Here is an 18,185-nt window from a genome sequence, read left to right as displayed (position 1 = left end):
CGCGTATCGCCGCAAAACAGGCGGCTTCATCAGGGAGAAATCGCACCAGAACAGCAGGTCACACCTCATATAGGAAACTACTGACACAACTCAATAACACCATTTATAAAGGATTTATTTACTGGCCAGAACTTTCTCATTCACATCACATACATGTTTATTCATTCTTTTAGGTGACCTCACTTCATTCATAAGCACTTTTTAATATAATTAATGTATGTAAATGTTTTTTTTCATGAACCATAATTTATCTTTGTTTGATGGACTTTCTCATGAACCTTCACATATCGTGCTTTGTTTGACTTTTTTTTTCAAAAACACTCCATATAAAACGTTTTAAGCTTGACATGTTCATCCGCTATCAGGTTTTGTCCTAAGGAAGAGGTCCTGCTTGACTTTGAAACGCGTTGACTTTGAAAGCCTATGTGAATAAACGTATTTAAGGAAATCTCCATATCTGACAGTCTTCATCAGCAGTGCAGGTACAGACACATTATACCCGTATCAGCTATTCTGCTCGGTCTTTGGCCCCGTGTCCTGCAGCAGCTGATTTATGCATTGAACATGTTGCTGAGGTGCCGCTCTATCAGGTGAGTGTAATACTCCTCTATTCTCATTATATCTTGTTATCAGATAAGACCCTATTTTTCGCTTGTTTGTTCCTCAGTATCTCAACTACAAGAAATCTCTGTAACGCTTTCAGGTTACTTGGTTAGAAGCAATCAAGGACTGCTTGGACCTTAACGGGGTCCATCTGAAACCCCAATGCAGAAGCCAAATGTCCTGAGACCTGGACCTGCTGTACCACAAATTGCCATTTCTCCAGCGGGGGGGGGGGGGGGGGCTGTAGTAACGCAGTTAAACAAAAGCCCCCCATGACTGCGTTGCCAAGGGGAGTGGGAGCATTTTTGGAAATAAATCAGGGAGCAGTGGGGATTGGTTCACGGGGGTGGAGAAAGGGGTGGGTTTAGGTTGTGGGGCGGGTTTGAAGGGAAAAGTGCGGGAAGGGACATTATCTTTTACGTCAGCAGTGAGAGAAGACGTGTTTAAGATGGCCACATGATGGCTCAGCTGCGTGAGATGGCGCGGTCCAGACGGGGCGGTTGGCTGGAGGACCAAGAAGCCAGGGGACCAGATCGAGGAGGACCCGTCCCCCGGAGCGACTATCCCCAGAGGCGAGTATGCCCGGCAGACGCCGGCCGCGGAGCCCCTCCCGGGACCCTGTGGAGGGTGCAGGCCGCGGTGCAGCAACCCAGCCCAGCCCGCCCTCCAGCAGGAATTCACCGGCCGGTGCTGCTGGCGTGGGTCGGCGATCTGGAGCAGCTGCGGTGCAGGCCCGATCAGAGGCGAGGGCTGCACCGGAAGAGGCTGCGGATCCGGGACATGTGGCAGTTATGGCGGCGGTGAGGAGAGGTACCACCTGGCTGGGAGCGGCATGGACCGTGGCACCGGCGACGGCAAGGAGGCAGAGCTTGAAAGGATCTGCGGCAGAGCAGGGGCGCGAGGATGCCGTCACGGCGGCGGGTAACCCGGGGTTGGACACCCCGTGGGTGCCTGGCAGGGCTGGCGACTTTAGAGGCAGGTCAGCGGGCAGGTGGATTCCAGGCCCTCAGCCTGGCTTAGTGCGGAGAGGTCGTACAGCAACAGAGGTTGGGGCTCGCAGCAGGGCCCAGCAGGAAGACACGCATGGAGACGGACTGGCAGCTGCCAGGTCGAGGTCGGCGAGGAGATCGAGAGAGAGGTCCGCTTCTTCTGCTCCAGTCCTCCCTGGTGACAAGGAGGCCAGGGGCGTTGGCCACGAGCAACACAGCAGCGCAGAGGACTCAGGATCCGGGAGTGACCCACGCGAATATGAAGAACGACAGGACTCTGGAAGCATGGCTGGCGGGGACACAGCACCTGCGCAGCCTCGTGAGTATGAGTCTAATCCTTTTTCGGTGCTGGATAGTGGATTTTGGTCTGGGGATTTGGGGGACAGCTGGAATATGGGGGTTGATTTGGCAGGGAGAGGAGGGGCTGGAACTTTTGGGGTTCCTGGTGTTAGGGAGCTTTTGGCGGGTATGTCACAGATTTTGAGGAGGCTGGATGGGGGGCCTAGATAGTTCACGGTTTTCTCCTGTGGGAGCATGGTTGCCGGCGTCTGGTCAGGGTGCAGGAGGGGCATTTGGGTCAGACAGATTGAGTGGTATGGAACAAGCATCGTTGGCGGGGGTGTCGGTTCAAACGGAAAAGGACAAAGGTGATACGATTAAATTGGACAATAGAGCGAAAGGGGAGGTTTATGTGTGTTTTAAAGGGCCTTTAGGGGCTCATTTGGAAAAGGAAATAAAGGAAAAAATTTGGAAGGATGAATATGTGGAGATTTTCTCCCTCCTTCCTTTGGAGAAATTTAATTTAGACAAGGGAAAGAAGAAGGATAGTAAAAAGGAAGAGGAAAAGAGGCGTTGGCGACTAGGGTTGAGCGACCTTTACTTTTATAGGATCGGGTCGGGTTTCACGAAACCCGACTTTTTCAAAAGTCGGGTCGAGTGAAATCGGCCGATCCTATAAAAAAGTTGGGGTCGGGGTCGGCCGAAACCCGAAACCCAATGCAGTGCATTGGGTTTCCATGGTTCCCAGGGTCTGAAGGAGAGGAAACTCTCCTTCAGGCCCTGCGATCCATATTTTAGTGTAAAATAAAGAATTAAAATAAAAAATATCACAATACTTACCCTCTGACGCGCCCTGGTACTAACCGGGAACCTTCCTCCTTCGAATCAGCCCTTCCAGGACCTTGCGGTGACGTCGCGGTTTGTGATTGGTCGCGCGGCCGCCCATGTGACCGTTCGCGCGACCAATCACAAGCCGCGACGTCACCGCGACGTCACCGAAGGTCCTGGAAGGACTGATTCTTAGGAAGGAAGGCTGCCGGAAAGAAGCAGGGTGCGTCCGAGGGTGAGTATATTCCTATTAGGTATATACTCACCCTCGGACGTGCCCTGCTTCTTTCCGACAGCCTTCCTTCCTAAGAATCAGCTCTTGCAGGACCTTCGGTGACGTCGCGGTGACGTCACGGCTTCTGATTGGTCGCGCGAGCGGTCACATGGGCAGCCGCGCGACCAATCACAAGCCGCGACGTCACCGCGACGTCACCGCAAGGTCCTGGAAGCGCTGATTCGAAGGAGGAAGGTTCCCGGTTAGTACCAGGGCGCGTCAGAGGGTAAGTATTGCGATATTTTTTATTTTAATTCTTTATTTTACACTTAAATCTGAATTCCGATACCAATTCCCGATATCTTAAACATATCGGGAATCGGTATCGGAATTCCGATTCCAGATTCAAAAGATCGCCAACTTCATGGCCGACCCCACACAGGGGTCGGGTCGGGTTTCATGAAACCCGACCTTGCCAAAAGTCGGCGACTTTTGAAAATTTTCGACCCGTTTCGCTCAACCCTATTGGCGACTAATACCTCAGACATTAGTGAATTGGCAGCAGGCTTTCGCCATTTTGGCGAGTGTTATTGGGGAAAAGTTTCCTGAAAATTGTTCGGGCCTTTTTTGTTACTTGGATGCCATTGGGGAAGCACATAGGGCGTGCAGGGGCCAGGCGTGGCTCCGGTAAGACGAACAGTTTCGGCAAAGGAAGGCGGTCAGGCCCGAGATAAAATGGGATAAAAAAGACATAGGGTTGTGGTTGAAAGTTATGACACCAACGCGGTTTGGGCAGTCCTTTCATGGGGGCGGGGGGAGTAGCGGTCAGCAGTCGGGACAGGGAGGTGGTGGACAGGGGACACAGGGGGCAAAGGACAAAACAGGGATGTGTTGGCAGTTTAATGACGGCCAATGCAAGTACGGCAATACATGTAAGTTCAAGCATGTCTGTTCTCACTGCAGCGGGGCCTCTCATGGAGCGGCCAAATGTTTTAAAAAGGCAAGGGGTAAACCAGCAGTGGGTGGCGGTCAAGGGGGTGACACCAGTGAAGGTTCAAAAGATGGCCCCCTATCTAAATAAGTATCCGGATCGGGAAAAGGCGAGGTTACTTTGGGAAGGTTTTTCTGAGGGTTTTCGGATTCCTCATCCTACTCATGCTATCCCTTTTTCTAAAAAGAACTTGAGGTCAGCTAATTTACAGGCGGACATAGTTACGGCAACACCTGTCATATCCAAAAGGCCAGTCAGTTAACGATGGCATTGCTGAGGAGCTATGCTCCGTGGTATATACATCTTTTGATGCTGCGGTACAATGGGTGCATAGGTATGGCGCCGATGCATTAATGGCTAAGACAGATGTTGAATCAGCTTTCAGATTGCTTCCGGTTGCATTCCTCTATTGGGATGTTTTTGGAATGGGGTTTTTTATTTGGATAGGTGTTTGCATATGGGCTGTTCGATTTCGTGCTCGCTGATTGAGTCTTTTAGTACTTTTCTTGAGTGGGTTGTTCGAGATGTTTCACAGGTCCCGTCAGTAATCCATTACTTGGATGATTTTTTGTTTGTCGGCCCGCCAGATTCTCTTTTGTGTGGGAATTTGCTGGCTACCATGAAATGGGTGGCGGGACACTTTGGCGTGCCGTTAGCACAGGGAAAAACGGAGGGCCCTTGCACGGTGTTGAGCTTTCTGGGAATTCTTATAGATTCAGAGAGGATGGAGTTTAGGCTGCCTGAGGATAAGTTGTCTTCTCTACGGCAGGAGGTGCTGAGATGCGAAAAGTTGCGGAAGGTTACATTGAAAGAGTTACAGTCGCTGTTAGGGTGTTTGAATTTTGCATGCCGTATGATGCCTATGGGTAGAATTTTTTGCCAGAGATTATCCAGAGCGACTGCTGGAGGGCGGTCGGCACATCATTTCATTCGTTTGAATAAAGACCATAGGGAGGATTTAATTGTCTGGCGGCGTTTTTTGGAAAATTATAATGGCAGGGCTTTGTTTCAACAGGAGGAACTGAATGATTTTGACTGCGAGATTTTTACGGACACGGCGGGCAGTGTTGGTTACGGGGCCTATTGCGGAGGAAAATGGAGTGTTGGCATGTGGCCCGATTGGTGGTGCGAAACCAGTTTAGCAAAAAATTTGGCATTGCTTGAGCTGCTTCCAATTGTGGTCTCAGTGTTTATTTGGGGCAGCATGTGCGTTTCCATTGCGATAACTTGAGTGTGGTAGCGGTGATTAATAGCCTTTCTTCTTCCTCTCCCCCGGTAATCAGACTGGTTTGGGAGTTGGTACTGCGGTGCCTGGAATTGAATGCATGGATATCAGCTGTACATGTTCCTGGCGTTAAAAACTCTATAGCGCATGCTTTGTCTCGTTTGCAGTGGGAGCGTTTCCGGAAGTTGGCACCAGACGTGGAGGATGCAGGAACAGCATGCCCTTCACATTTGTGGCGGATTGTTGTGGACGAGGCGGTCGGTTGATACAGGCCTCGGTGTCGGGACAGACGTTGTCAGGTTATGAATCGTCGTGGCATATGTGGGAACGGTGGTTGGAGCAGTTGGGTACGGTAGAATCAGATGGTGATAAGGTTATGGCGGTTTTGTTACTGATAGGGTCGGCGGAGGAATGGGGTTGGTCGGTGTCGAAATTGAACAAATTTATAGCTGGTTTGGTGTTGTGAATTCTGTGGCAGAGCTCCCTCCTGTGGTCACAGGTGGTACTTCGGCTGATTCTCTCTGTGAGCTTCTGTTGGTGGAGGGAAGTGGTACTTCGGCTTCTGAGTTTCCTCCCTCAGGTGATCTGGTGAGGTCGTTAGGTGCTTCTCTACTTAACTCCACCTAATGCTTTGATCCTGGCTTCCTGTCAATGTTCCAGTGTTGGACTTGCTTTTCCCTGGATCATTCCTGTGGCCTGCTGCTCTGCATAGCTAAGTTCTTCTTTGCTATTTGTTTGCTATTTTTTCTGTCCAGCTTGTCTAATTTTTTGCTGGAAGCTCTGGGACGCAAAGGGTGTACCTCCGTGCCGTTAGTTCGGTACGGAGGGTCTTTTTGCCCCCTTTGTGTGGTTTTCTTTAGGGTTTTGTGTAGACCGCAAAGTTACCTTTTCTATCCTCGCTCTGTTAAGAAAGTCGGGCCTCACTTTGCTGAATCTATTTCATCTCTACGTTTGTCTTTTCATCTTAACTCACAGTCATTATATGTGGGGGGCTGCCTTTTCCTTTGGGGTATTTCTCTGAGGCAAGGTAGGCTTATTTTCTATCTTCAGGCTAGTTAGTTTCTCAGTCTGTGCCGAGTTGCATAGGCAGAGTTAGGCGCAATCCACGGCTGCCTCTAGTGTTGTTTGGAGAAGATTAGGGATTGCGGTCTGCAGAGTTCCCACGTCTCAGAGCTCGTTCTATGATTTTGGGTTATTGTCAGATCACTGTATGTGCTCTGACCGCTATGTCCATTGTGGTACTGAATTGCCTTTCATAACAGTACAGGAAGCCAAAAGTACTAATGATTCTCAATAGAGGGAAAAAAGAAGTTTTGAGACCATTTTTTTTCTTTGCACTGTGTTTTGCCTTTTTTTCCCCTAGACATTTGGGTGGTTCAGTACACAGGTGTAGCGATGGACATTAGAAGTCTGTCTTCATCTGTGGATCAGCTCTCGGCAAGAGTACAAAAGATTCAAGACACTATTGATCAGAAATCTATGTTAGAACCAAGAATTCCTATTCCTGATTTGTTTTTTGGAGATAGAACTAAGTTTCTGAGTTTCAAAAATAATTGTAAATTATTTCTGGCCTTGAAACCTCGCTCCTCTGGTGATCCAGTTCAACAGGTTTTGATTGTTATTTCTTTTTTGCGCGGCAACCCTCAGGACTGGGCATTTTCTCTTGCGCCAGGAGATCCTGCATTGAGTAATATCGATGCGTTTTTCCTGGCGCTCGGATTGCTGTACGATGAACCTAATTCAGTGGATCAGGCAGAGAAAAATTTGCTGGCTCTTGGTCAGGGTCAGGATGAGATAGAGGTATATTGTCAGAAATTTAGAAAGTGGTTCGTGCTCACTCAATGGAATGAATCTGCGCTGGCAGCTATGTTCAGAAAGGGTCTCTCTGAAGCCCTTAAGGATGTCATGGTGGGATTTCCTATGCCTGCTGGTTTGAATGAGTCTGTCTTTGGCCATTCAGATCGGTCGACGCTTGCGTGAGCGTAAATCTGTGCACCATTTGGCGGTATTACCTGAGCTTAAACCTGAGCCTATGCAGTGCGATAGGACTTTGACCAGAGTTGAACGGCAAGAACACAGACGTCTGAATGGGCTGTGTTTCTACTGTGGTGATTCCACTCATGCTATCTCTGATTGTCCTAAGCGCACTAAGCGGTTCGCTAGGTCTGCCACCATTGGTACGGTACAGTCAAAATTTCTTCTGTCTGTTACCTTGATCTGCTCTTTGTCATCGTATTCTGTCATGGCATTTGTGGATTCAGGCGCTGCCCTGAATTTGATGGACTTGGAGTATGCTAAGCGTTGTGGGTTTCTCTTAGAGCCCTTGCAGTGTCCTATCCCATTGAGAGGTATTGATGCCACGCCTTTGGCCAAGAATAAGCCTCAATACTGGACCCAGCTGACCATGTGCATGGCTCCTGCACATCAGGAGGTTATTCGCTTTCTGGTGTTGCATAATCTGCATGATGTGGTCGTGTTGGGGTTGCCATGGCTACAAGCCTATAATCCAGTATTAGATTGGAAATCCATGTCGGTGTCCAGCTGGGGTTGTCTCGTTCTATGATTTTGGGTTATTGTCAGATCACTGTATGTGCTCTGACCGCTATGTCCATTGTGGTACTGAATTGCCTTTCCTAACAGTTTAGCTTTTGGTTTCAAGCTTCAAGGTTCCGTGGATGTTACAAAAGATTTCTTGATACGGCAGGCGTTAAGAGGTTTTCGGAACGGTTCCTCGACTTGAGATACGTGTAGGCCCATATCTTTTGGGATGTTGGAGCGTTTGGGGGAGGTGTTGGGGGAGATTTGTAGTTCTCACTTATGGCTGTTCTGTTTTGGTTGGCGTTTTCATTGGCTTTCTTCGGGGCTTTGAGACTTGGAGAGCTGGTGTCCCATAATAAGGTTAAGGCTGGGGGCTTGTTAGCGGAGGATGTGGATTTTTGGGCTGGAGAAATCGCCTTTTGGATTAGTCGTTCGAAGACTGATCAGCTGGGTAAAGGAAAATGTGTCGTGTTAGGGAAGGTGGTTGGGGGTTTGATGTGCCCACATCGGTGTTTGTAGGATTATTGGGGATTGTGGCCTGGTAGGTCCGGCCCACTTTTACGGCACCGACAAGGTGAATTCTTGTTGCGGTTTCAGTTTACGGTGGTGTTAAAAAAGGTCTAACATTGTTAGGCCTTGACCCATTTTCCTTCGGGTCACACTCCTTTAGAATTGGGGCGGTATCTGAGGTTGATGATTTGGGTTTGGGGCCGGAGGTGATTTGGCGTATAGGCAGATAGACGTCTAATCGATATTTGTCTTACGTTCGGTGTTGATGGGAGTACCATGATATGGGGGTGGGGCCTTTGTTAGGCTGGTATTAATTGTTGTTATATTTTACAGTTCGGACCCCCCTGTTGGCCTGGATATTTGGACACTCCTTTGTTCATTGGGGTGCGATTTGGGCCAATACTAGGCAAGATGGTAGGCAACTGGGTTTTAGGAGAGATACAGTGGTTGTTCGATGGGTGGGATTTCGAGGCATTTTGTGGTCCAGGATATTATCTGAGTTTTCCCGCGCTGCTCGTTGGGATCGGTCCCCGGACATTGTCATTGTGCATTTGGGTGGAAACGACTTGGGGTCTAAGCCGGTGAGGGAGTTGATTCGGGATATCCGTTTTGACTTTTTGAGACTGTGGGTATCCTTTCCAGGGATGGCGACAGTTTGGTCTGACATCGTGCATAGGAAGACATGGTGGGCGGTACGTTCTCATAAGGGGATCAATAGGGCCCGGGTGAAACTGAACAGGGCCGTGGCAAGTTTTGTCTCCTGGAACGGGGTTGTGGTGGTTCGGCATTTTGAATTGGAGGCTGGCGTGGGAAATTTTTGGAGGAATGACGGTGTTCATTTGAATGATATCGATTTGGATTTGTGGGCGCTAGCCATACAGGAAGGAGTTGAGAGAGCCATGGCGGTGGTGGGGCACTCGCGAGTCTGAGGTGATCAGGGGTACTCGTGGTTGGCGGGGGGTGGGGTTCTTGGAGTTGGTGTTTTATGGGGCTGATCTGGCTTTGGTTTATGGGCTCTGGACGGGAAATTTACCACGGGAGCTTTGGGGTTTGTTTGCCCGAAAACGGGTTACATGGTGCCCTCGAGCTGGTGGTTATGGCTGAGGGTAAAGAAGGTTTTCGTTTAAATAGTTGGTGTGGGCTTTTGCCTATTGGGTGCCAGATTTTTTAGCTCCAAGAACCCTACCCTCAAGTTTTTTATACAATTGTATAAATGGTGTTATTTATGTTTGTTTTGTTAATAAAAATGGCTGCTGTGGCCAATTTATCCAAGGAAATAATGGTCATGTCTTAATTCGACTGGTACTAAGAATAATTTTATGGGGAATTTGGTTTGGGGAAAGAATATCATGGCATTACAAAGGACCAATCTTGGCGATACGCAGTCAAGGTTAGCAAATAAATAGTTGTCACATAGAACCTGGAGAATCTGTCTGACATACTCACCATGCTCCTCCAGAGTACGTGAGGAACTCAATATATCATCCAGGAAAATTACCACAAATCTACCAATCAGTGGGAAAAAAATATAATTAATGACATTTTCAAAGACTGGAAGCATTGGTTACCCCGAATGGCAGCATCAAATGTTCAATCTGCCCCTCAGGTGTATTGTGTGCGGTTTTCCATCCGTCACCATGGCGTATACGTATAAGGTTATATGCCCCTCTCATGTTAAGGCCGGTTTCACACGTCAGTGGCTCCGATACGTGAGGTGACAGTTTCCTCACGTACCGGAGACACTGACTCACGTAGACACATTAAAATCAATGTGTCTCTGCACATGTCAGCGTGTTTTCACGGACCGTTTGTCCGTTTGAAAAACACAGACATGTCAGTGTTTGTGGGAACGCACGGATCACACAGACCCATTAAAGTCAATGGGTCCATGTAAAACACGTACCGCACATGGATGCTGTCCGTGTGCAGTCCGTGTGCCGTGCAGGAGACAGCGCTACTGTAAGCGCTGTCCCCCCCCGCGTGTGGTGCTGAAGCCGGAATTCATCCCTTCTTCCCAGCAGCGTTCGCTGGAAAGAAGGAATGAATAATCTTTTTTTTTTCTTTCCCCTTAAAAATAAAATTTGTGCATCCCCTCCCGCCTCCAATTGCGCATATTCCTCACTGTAATGAGCGGGACCACGTGACCGCTCACACAGCACAGGCTGCAGCCGCTGAGAGGAGACATCGCTGGAGCTGGGTGTCGGTGAGTATTTACTGGCAAGCGGGGGGCGCACAGGGGATGGGAGGCGGGAGGGGACGCACAAACTTTATTTTTAAGGGGAAAGAAAAAAAAGATTATTCATTCCTTCTCTCCAGCGAACGCTGCTGGGAAGAAGGGATGAATACCGGCTTCAGCACCGCACACAGGGGACAGCGCTTAACTGTAGCGCTGTCTCCTGCACGGTCCGTGTGGTCCTCAGTCGGCACACGGCTGCCGCACGTGTGCCCCACTAATGTGCTCCTTAAGCACACGCACACGGATAATTCTGGTACCGATATTTCCGGTACCGGAATTATCTGGACGTGTGGGACAGGCCTAAGTCTGTAAATCCATTTATCTCCAGGTAATTGGCTAAACAGGTCAAGTGTAAGGGGTAAAGGATAGGGAAGGTGAGCTGTGATTTTATTAATCTCTCTGAAGTCCAAGCATGGACGCCGCCCTCCATCCTATTAACAAACCCCCACAGTGACTGGAGAGGGGCATGGCCGTATATGACCCTTAGCCGGACCCTGGAAGGGGGTAAATAAGCGAGATTTCGGCATTTTAGCTCCTGGTGTGGAGGCGATAGCACAATCATATGCCGCCATATACTAGACGTCCGGTAACCGGTAATAATTCCCTCATGTGTGGGGTCTATTTGTCTCCGGAGAAATCACACGTTACATTCCACACATAACATTGTGTAGAAAAGGCGGCGCGAGGTAATTGTGCCAGTAGTGAGGGCGAATAATGGCGGAAATGTCACTGACTGAGAAGTCTCCATGTAGCGTCTTCACTGCGGATCACGTGACCCCTGACTCCTCCCCCCTGTGACCTCATCATAGGTCCTGTGCGCACAGAGCAGCCATATATGTGGAGTGCGGCTCTGCAGGTGGAGGTATGTGGAGATTCCCCATTACTGAGCGCGGGGACATTAACCCCTTCTGCACGGAGACTCTTTATAAGAATCATAACGTTGTTGTTCTGTTTCCTGTAATAGATACATACGAGCCAACTATGGAGGACAGGAAGTGAGGGAGCGGATTGTTCTCCTAGTACAGGGCCCCTTTCTTGGCCCCACACAGTGTAATGCCCCCATTATGCCCTGTAAGCAGGGTTCTGCCCCACACCCAGCTGCCTCGAGCACTTTACCATGAGCCGGTACCTCAGATTCTTCCCCGCACCCCTTTCCTTTGCTTGGCGCCAAATCTGTTCTGCCTTAATAATAATAATAATAATAATCTTTATTAATATAGCGCCAACATATTCCGCAGCGCTTTACAGTTTAACAGTTTCAAACACAAAAGTCATAGTAACAACGTTAACAATACAATAATTAAAGCGAAATAAGCCGCTCCTGCTCGTGAGAGCTTACAATCTACAATGAGATGAGGGAGATACAAAGCACAGGTGTGTATTTACAGTGATGTATTTACAATCATGGTCCAGCCATCTTCAGGGGGTGGGGGATACATGGAGATAGTGAATGGGCTACACACACACAAACATAAAATGACTTATTAGTGAACATGATCGGCCGCTCTGAACAAATGTGTTTTGAGCGAGCGCCTAAAACTATGCAAATTGTGGATGGTCCTAATATCTTGGGGTAGAGCATTCCAGAGGATTGGCGCAGCACGGGAGAAGTCTTGGAGTCGGGAGTGGGAGATACGGATTAGTGCAGAGGTTAGTCGAAAGTAATTTGCAGAGCGCAGTGGTCTGTTAGGCAGATAGACAGAAATGAGGCAGATGTATGGGGGTGCTGCACTGTGGAGAGCTTTGTGGGTGAGAACAAGTACTTTGAATTGTATACTGTAATGAATGGGCAGCCAGTGTAATGAATGGCGAAGAGCAGACGCGTCCGAGTAACGATTAGCCAGATGGACGACCCTGGCTGCCGCATTAAGGAAAGACTGGAGAGGGGAAAGTCGAGTAAGGGGGAGGCCAATTAATAGAGCATTGCAGTAGTCCAGGCGGGAGTGGATCAGGGCGACAGTGAGGGTTTTTGTTGTTTCCATGGTGAGAAAAGGGCGGATTCTATAGATGCTCTTTAGGTGTAAGCGGCACGAGCGGGCAAGAGATTGTATGTGGGAGGTGAAGGAGAGATCAGAGTCAAACACAACACCTAGACAGCGCGCCTGCTGCCGGAGTTTTATTATGGTGCCCCCCACAGAGAGGGAAAAGTCAGGTTTAGGGAGGTTAGTGGATGGCGGGAGCAGAAGAAGTTCAGTTTTGGAGAGATTGAGTCTTTGGGGCTCTGGCCTTTATAATATCAGCAACCTGCGTCATCAAGGTCTCCTGACCAGGTGCACCCTCTAGACTCTTCCCTCTGGAAACCCTCCCTCTTCCCATTGATGTCACATGGTCCCGTCTGGACGGCAGATAGCAGTCTTTGTGTACAAATGCAGCACAGCCCTGAGGAGTCTTTTTTATGACTCTCCTTTTTACACCCCTTATGTAATATACTGTATATGATGCCGCTCACACAGTATAATGTTCCACTGTACTGGCATCTCTCATTAAAAAGGTATTTTCACATTACCGCCATACCCCGACACACAGTATAATCTTCTCATAGTACCACCATACCCCCACACACAGTATAATGTTCCTACAGTACCGCCATACCCCCACACACAGTATAATGTTCCTACAGTACCGCCATACCCCCACACACAGTATAATGTTCTCATTGCATCGCCATACCCCCACACACAGTATAATGTTCCTACAGTGCCGCCATACCCCCACACACAGTATAATGTTCTCATTGTACCACGATACCCCCACACACAGTATAATGTTCTTATAGTACCGCCATACCCCCACACACAGTATTATGTTCTCATAGTACCGCCATACCCCCACACACAGTATAATGTTCTCATAGTACCGCCATACCCCCACACACAGTATAATGCTCTCATAGTACCACCATACCCCCACACACAGTATAATGTTCTCATAGTACCGCCATACCCCCACACACAGTATTATGTTCTCATAGTACCGCCATCCCCCACACAGTATAATGTTCTCATAGTACCGCCATACCCCCACACACAGTATAATGTTCCTACAGTACCGCCATACCGCCACACACAGTATAATGTTCCTACAGTACCGCCATACCCCCACACACAGTATAATGTTCTCATAGTACCGCCATACCCCCACACACAGTATAATGTTCCTACAGTACCCCCATACCACCACACACAGTATAATGTTCCTACAATACCGCCATACCCCCACACACAGTATTATGTTCTCATAGTACCGCCATCCCCCACACAGTATAATGTTCTCATAGTACCGCCATACCCCCACACACAGTACAATGTTCCTACAGTACCTCCATACCACCACACACAGTATAATGTTCCTACAGTACCACCATACCCCCACACACAGTATAAATGTTCTCATTGTACCGCCATACCCCCACACACAGTATAATGTTCCTACAGTACCGCTATACCCCGACACACAGTATAATGTTCTCATAGTACCGCCATACCCCCACACATAGTATAATGTTCCTACAGTACCTCCATACCCCCACACACAGTATAATGTTCTCAATGTACCGCTATACCCCCACACAGTATAATGTTCCTACAGTACCTCCATACCCCCACACACAGTATAATGTTCTCACAGTACCGCCATACCCCCACACACAGTATAGTCTTCTCATAGTACCGCCATACTCCCACACAGTATAATGTTCTCATAGTACCGCCATACCCCACACACAGTATAATCTTATCATAGTAGAGCCATACTCCCACACAGTATAATGTTCTCATAGTACCGCCATACCCCCACACACAGTATAATCTTCTCATAGTACCGCCATACCCCAGCACACAGTATAATGTTCCTACAATACCGCCATCCCCCCCCCCACGCAATGTAATGTTCTCATAGTACCGCCATACCCCCACACACAGTATAATGTTCCTACAGTACCGCTATACCCCCACACACAGTATAATCTTCTCATTATACCGCCATACCCCCACACACAGTATAATGTTCTCATAGTACTGCCATACCACCCACACACAGAATAATGTTCCTACAGTACCGCCATACCCCCACACACAGTATAATGTTCTCATAGTACCGTCATACCCCCACACACTGTATAATGTTCTTACAGTACCGCCACGGGAGAAGTCTTGGAGTCGGGAGTGGGAGATACGGATTAGTGCAGAGGTTAGTCGAAAGTAATTTGCAGAGCGCAGTGGTCTGTTAGGCAGATAGACAGAAATGAGGCAGATGTATGGGGGTGCTGCACTGTGGAGAGCTTTGTGGGTGAGAACAAGTACTTTGAATTGTATACTGTAATGAATGGGCAGCCAGTGTAATGAATGGCGAAGAGCAGACGCGTCCGAGTAACGATTAGCCAGATGGACGACCCTGGCTGCCGCATTAAGGAAAGACTGGAGAGGGGAAAGTCGAGTAAGGGGGAGGCCAATTAATAGAGCATTGCAGTAGTCCAGGCGGGAGTGGATCAGGGCGACAGTGAGGGTTTTTGTTGTTTCCATGGTGAGAAAAGGGCGGATTCTATAGATGCTCTTTAGGTGTAAGCGGCACGAGCGGGCAAGAGATTGTATGTGGGAGGTGAAGGAGAGATCAGAGTCAAACACAACACCCAGACAGCGCGCCTGCTGCCGGAGTTTTATTATGGTGCCCCCCACAGAGAGGGAAAAGTCAGGTTTAGGGAGGTTAGTGGATGGCGGGAGCAGAAGAAGTTCAGTTTTGGAGAGATTGAGTCTTTGGGGCTCTGGCCTTTATAATATCAGCAACCTGCGTCATCAAGGTCTCCTGACCAGGTGCACCCTCTAGACTCTTCCCTCTGGAAACCCTCCCTCTTCCCATTGATGTCACATGGTCCCGTCTGGACGGCAGATAGCAGTCTTTGTGTACAAATGCAGCACAGCCCTGAGGAGTCTTTTTTTATGACTCTCCTTTTTACACCCCTTATGTAATATACTGTATATGATGCCGCTCACACAGTATAATGTTCCACTGTACTGGCATCTCTCATTAAAAAGGTATTTTCACATTACCGCCATACCCCGACACACAGTATAATCTTCTCATAGTACCACCATACCCCCACACACAGTATAATGTTCCTACAGTACCGCCATACCCCCACACACAGTATAATGTTCCTACAGTACCGCCATACCCCCACACACAGTATAATGTTCTCATTGCATCGCCATACCCCCACACACAGTATAATGTTCCTACAGTGCCGCCATACCCCCACACACAGTATAATGTTCTCATTGTACCGCGATACCCCCACACACAGTATAATGTTCTTATAGTACCGCCATACCCCCACACACAGTATTATGTTCTCATAGTACCGCCATACCCCCACACACAGTATAATGCTCTCATAGTACCACCATACCCCCACACACAGTATAATGTTCTCATAGTACCGCCATACCCCCACACACAGTATTATGTTCTCATAGTACCGCCATCCCCCACACAGTATAATGTTCTCATAGTACCGCCATACCCCCACACACAGTATAATGTTCCTACAGTACCGCCATACCGCCACACACAGTATAATGTTCCTACAGTACCGCCATACCCCCACACACAGTATAATGTTCTCATAGTACCGCCATACCCCCACACACAGTATAATGTTCCTACAGTACCCCCATACCACCACACACAGTATAATGTTCCTACAATACCGCCATACCCCCACACACAGTATTATGTTCTCATAGTACCGCCATCCCCCACACAGTATAATGTTCTCATAGTACCGCCATACCCCCACACACAGTACAATGTTCCTACAGTACCTCCATACCACCACACACAGTATAATGTTCCTACAGTACCACCATACCCCCACACACAGTATAAATGTTCTCATTGTACCGCCATACCCCCACACACAGTATAATGTTCCTACAGTACCGCTATACCCCGACACACAGTATAATGTTCTCATAGTACCGCCATACCCCCACACATAGTATAATGTTCCTACAGTACCTCCATACCCCCACACACAGTATAATGTTCTCAATGTACCGCTATACCCCCACACAGTATAATGTTCCTACAGTACCTCCATACCCCCACACACAGTATAATGTTCTCACAGTACCGCCATACCCCCACACACAGTATAGTCTTCTCATAGTACCGCCATACTCCCACACAGTATAATGTTCTCATAGTACCGCCATACCCCACACACAGTATAATCTTATCATAGTAGAGCCATACTCCCACACAGTATAATGTTCTCATAGTACCGCCATACCCCCACACACAGTATAATCTTCTCATAGTACCGCCATACCCCAGCACACAGTATAATGTTCCTACAATACCACCATCCCCCCCCACGCAGTGTAATGTTCTCATAGTACCGCCATACCCCCACACACAGTATAATGTTCCTACAGTACCGCTATACCCCCACACACAGTATAATCTTCTCATTATACCGCCATACCCCCACACACAGTATAATGTTCTCATAGTACTGCCATACCACCCACACACAGAATAATGTTCCTACAGTACCGCCATACCCCCACACACAGTATAATGTTCTCATAGTACCGTCATACCCCCACACACTGTATAATGTTCTTACAGTACCGCCATACCCCCACACACAGTATAATGTTCCTACACTACCGCCATACCCCCACACACAGTACAATGTTCCTATAGTACCGCCATACCACCACACGCAGTATAATGTTCCTACAGTACCGCCATACCCCCACACACAGTATAATCTTCTCATAGTACCGCCATACCCCCACACAGTATAATGTTCTCATAGTATCGCCATACCCCCACACACAGTATAATGTTCTCGTAGTACCGCCATACTCCCACACACAGTATAATGTTCTCGTAGTACCGCCATACTCCCACACACAGTATAATGTTCTCGTAGTACCGCCATACTACCCACACACAGTATAATTTTCTCATAGTACCGCCATACCCCCACACACAGTATAATGTTCCTACAGTACCGCCATACCTCCACACACAGTATAATCTTCTCACAGTACCGCCATACCCCCACACACAGTATAATGTTCTCATAGTACCGCCATACCCCCACACACAGTATAAGGTTCCTACAGTACCTCCATCCCTCACCACACAGTATAATGTTCTCACAGTACCGCCATACCCCCACACAGTATAGTGTTCTCACAGTACCGCCATACCCCCACACACAGTATAATGTTCTCATAGTACCGCCATACCCCCACACACAGTATAATGTTCCTACTGTACCTCCATCCCACCACACACTCTATTTTGTTCCCACAATAGTGGCTTCCCACAGACACAGGACAATGTTTCCACAGTACTGGCATCCCCCTCACACACAGTATAATGTCCCCACAGTACTGCCATCCCCCCACTTTCTAATGCTCCCACAGTACTGCCCCCTACATGCACAATATGGTACCATCCACCTCACTGACTACCTCCGACCACCGACAGTTAATACTCACTTAGCCTCATTCTTGGTGCAGATACTAATGAACCCAGGATCTATGAGATATTTACCATACGATAGTTGGATAGGCAGGAGTGTATCATCCATAAAGGTAGCACACTCGGTTGCTATGATGGCTATGAATTGACAGGGCTCGGTGGGGTGCGGTATTGGTCACCCTCTCCTTCCCATTATCACAATGTCAGCGATATCCACACTCCCATGACGGTGATACCGCTGAATAGATTAGTGAATCAGGGAGTGGAAAGCT

The sequence above is a fragment of the Ranitomeya imitator genome, chromosome 2, assembly GCF_032444005.1.
Source record: "Ranitomeya imitator isolate aRanImi1 chromosome 2, aRanImi1.pri, whole genome shotgun sequence".
Taxonomy (NCBI): Eukaryota; Metazoa; Chordata; class Amphibia; order Anura; family Dendrobatidae; genus Ranitomeya; species Ranitomeya imitator.
This window is presented reverse-complemented; position numbering follows the sequence as displayed.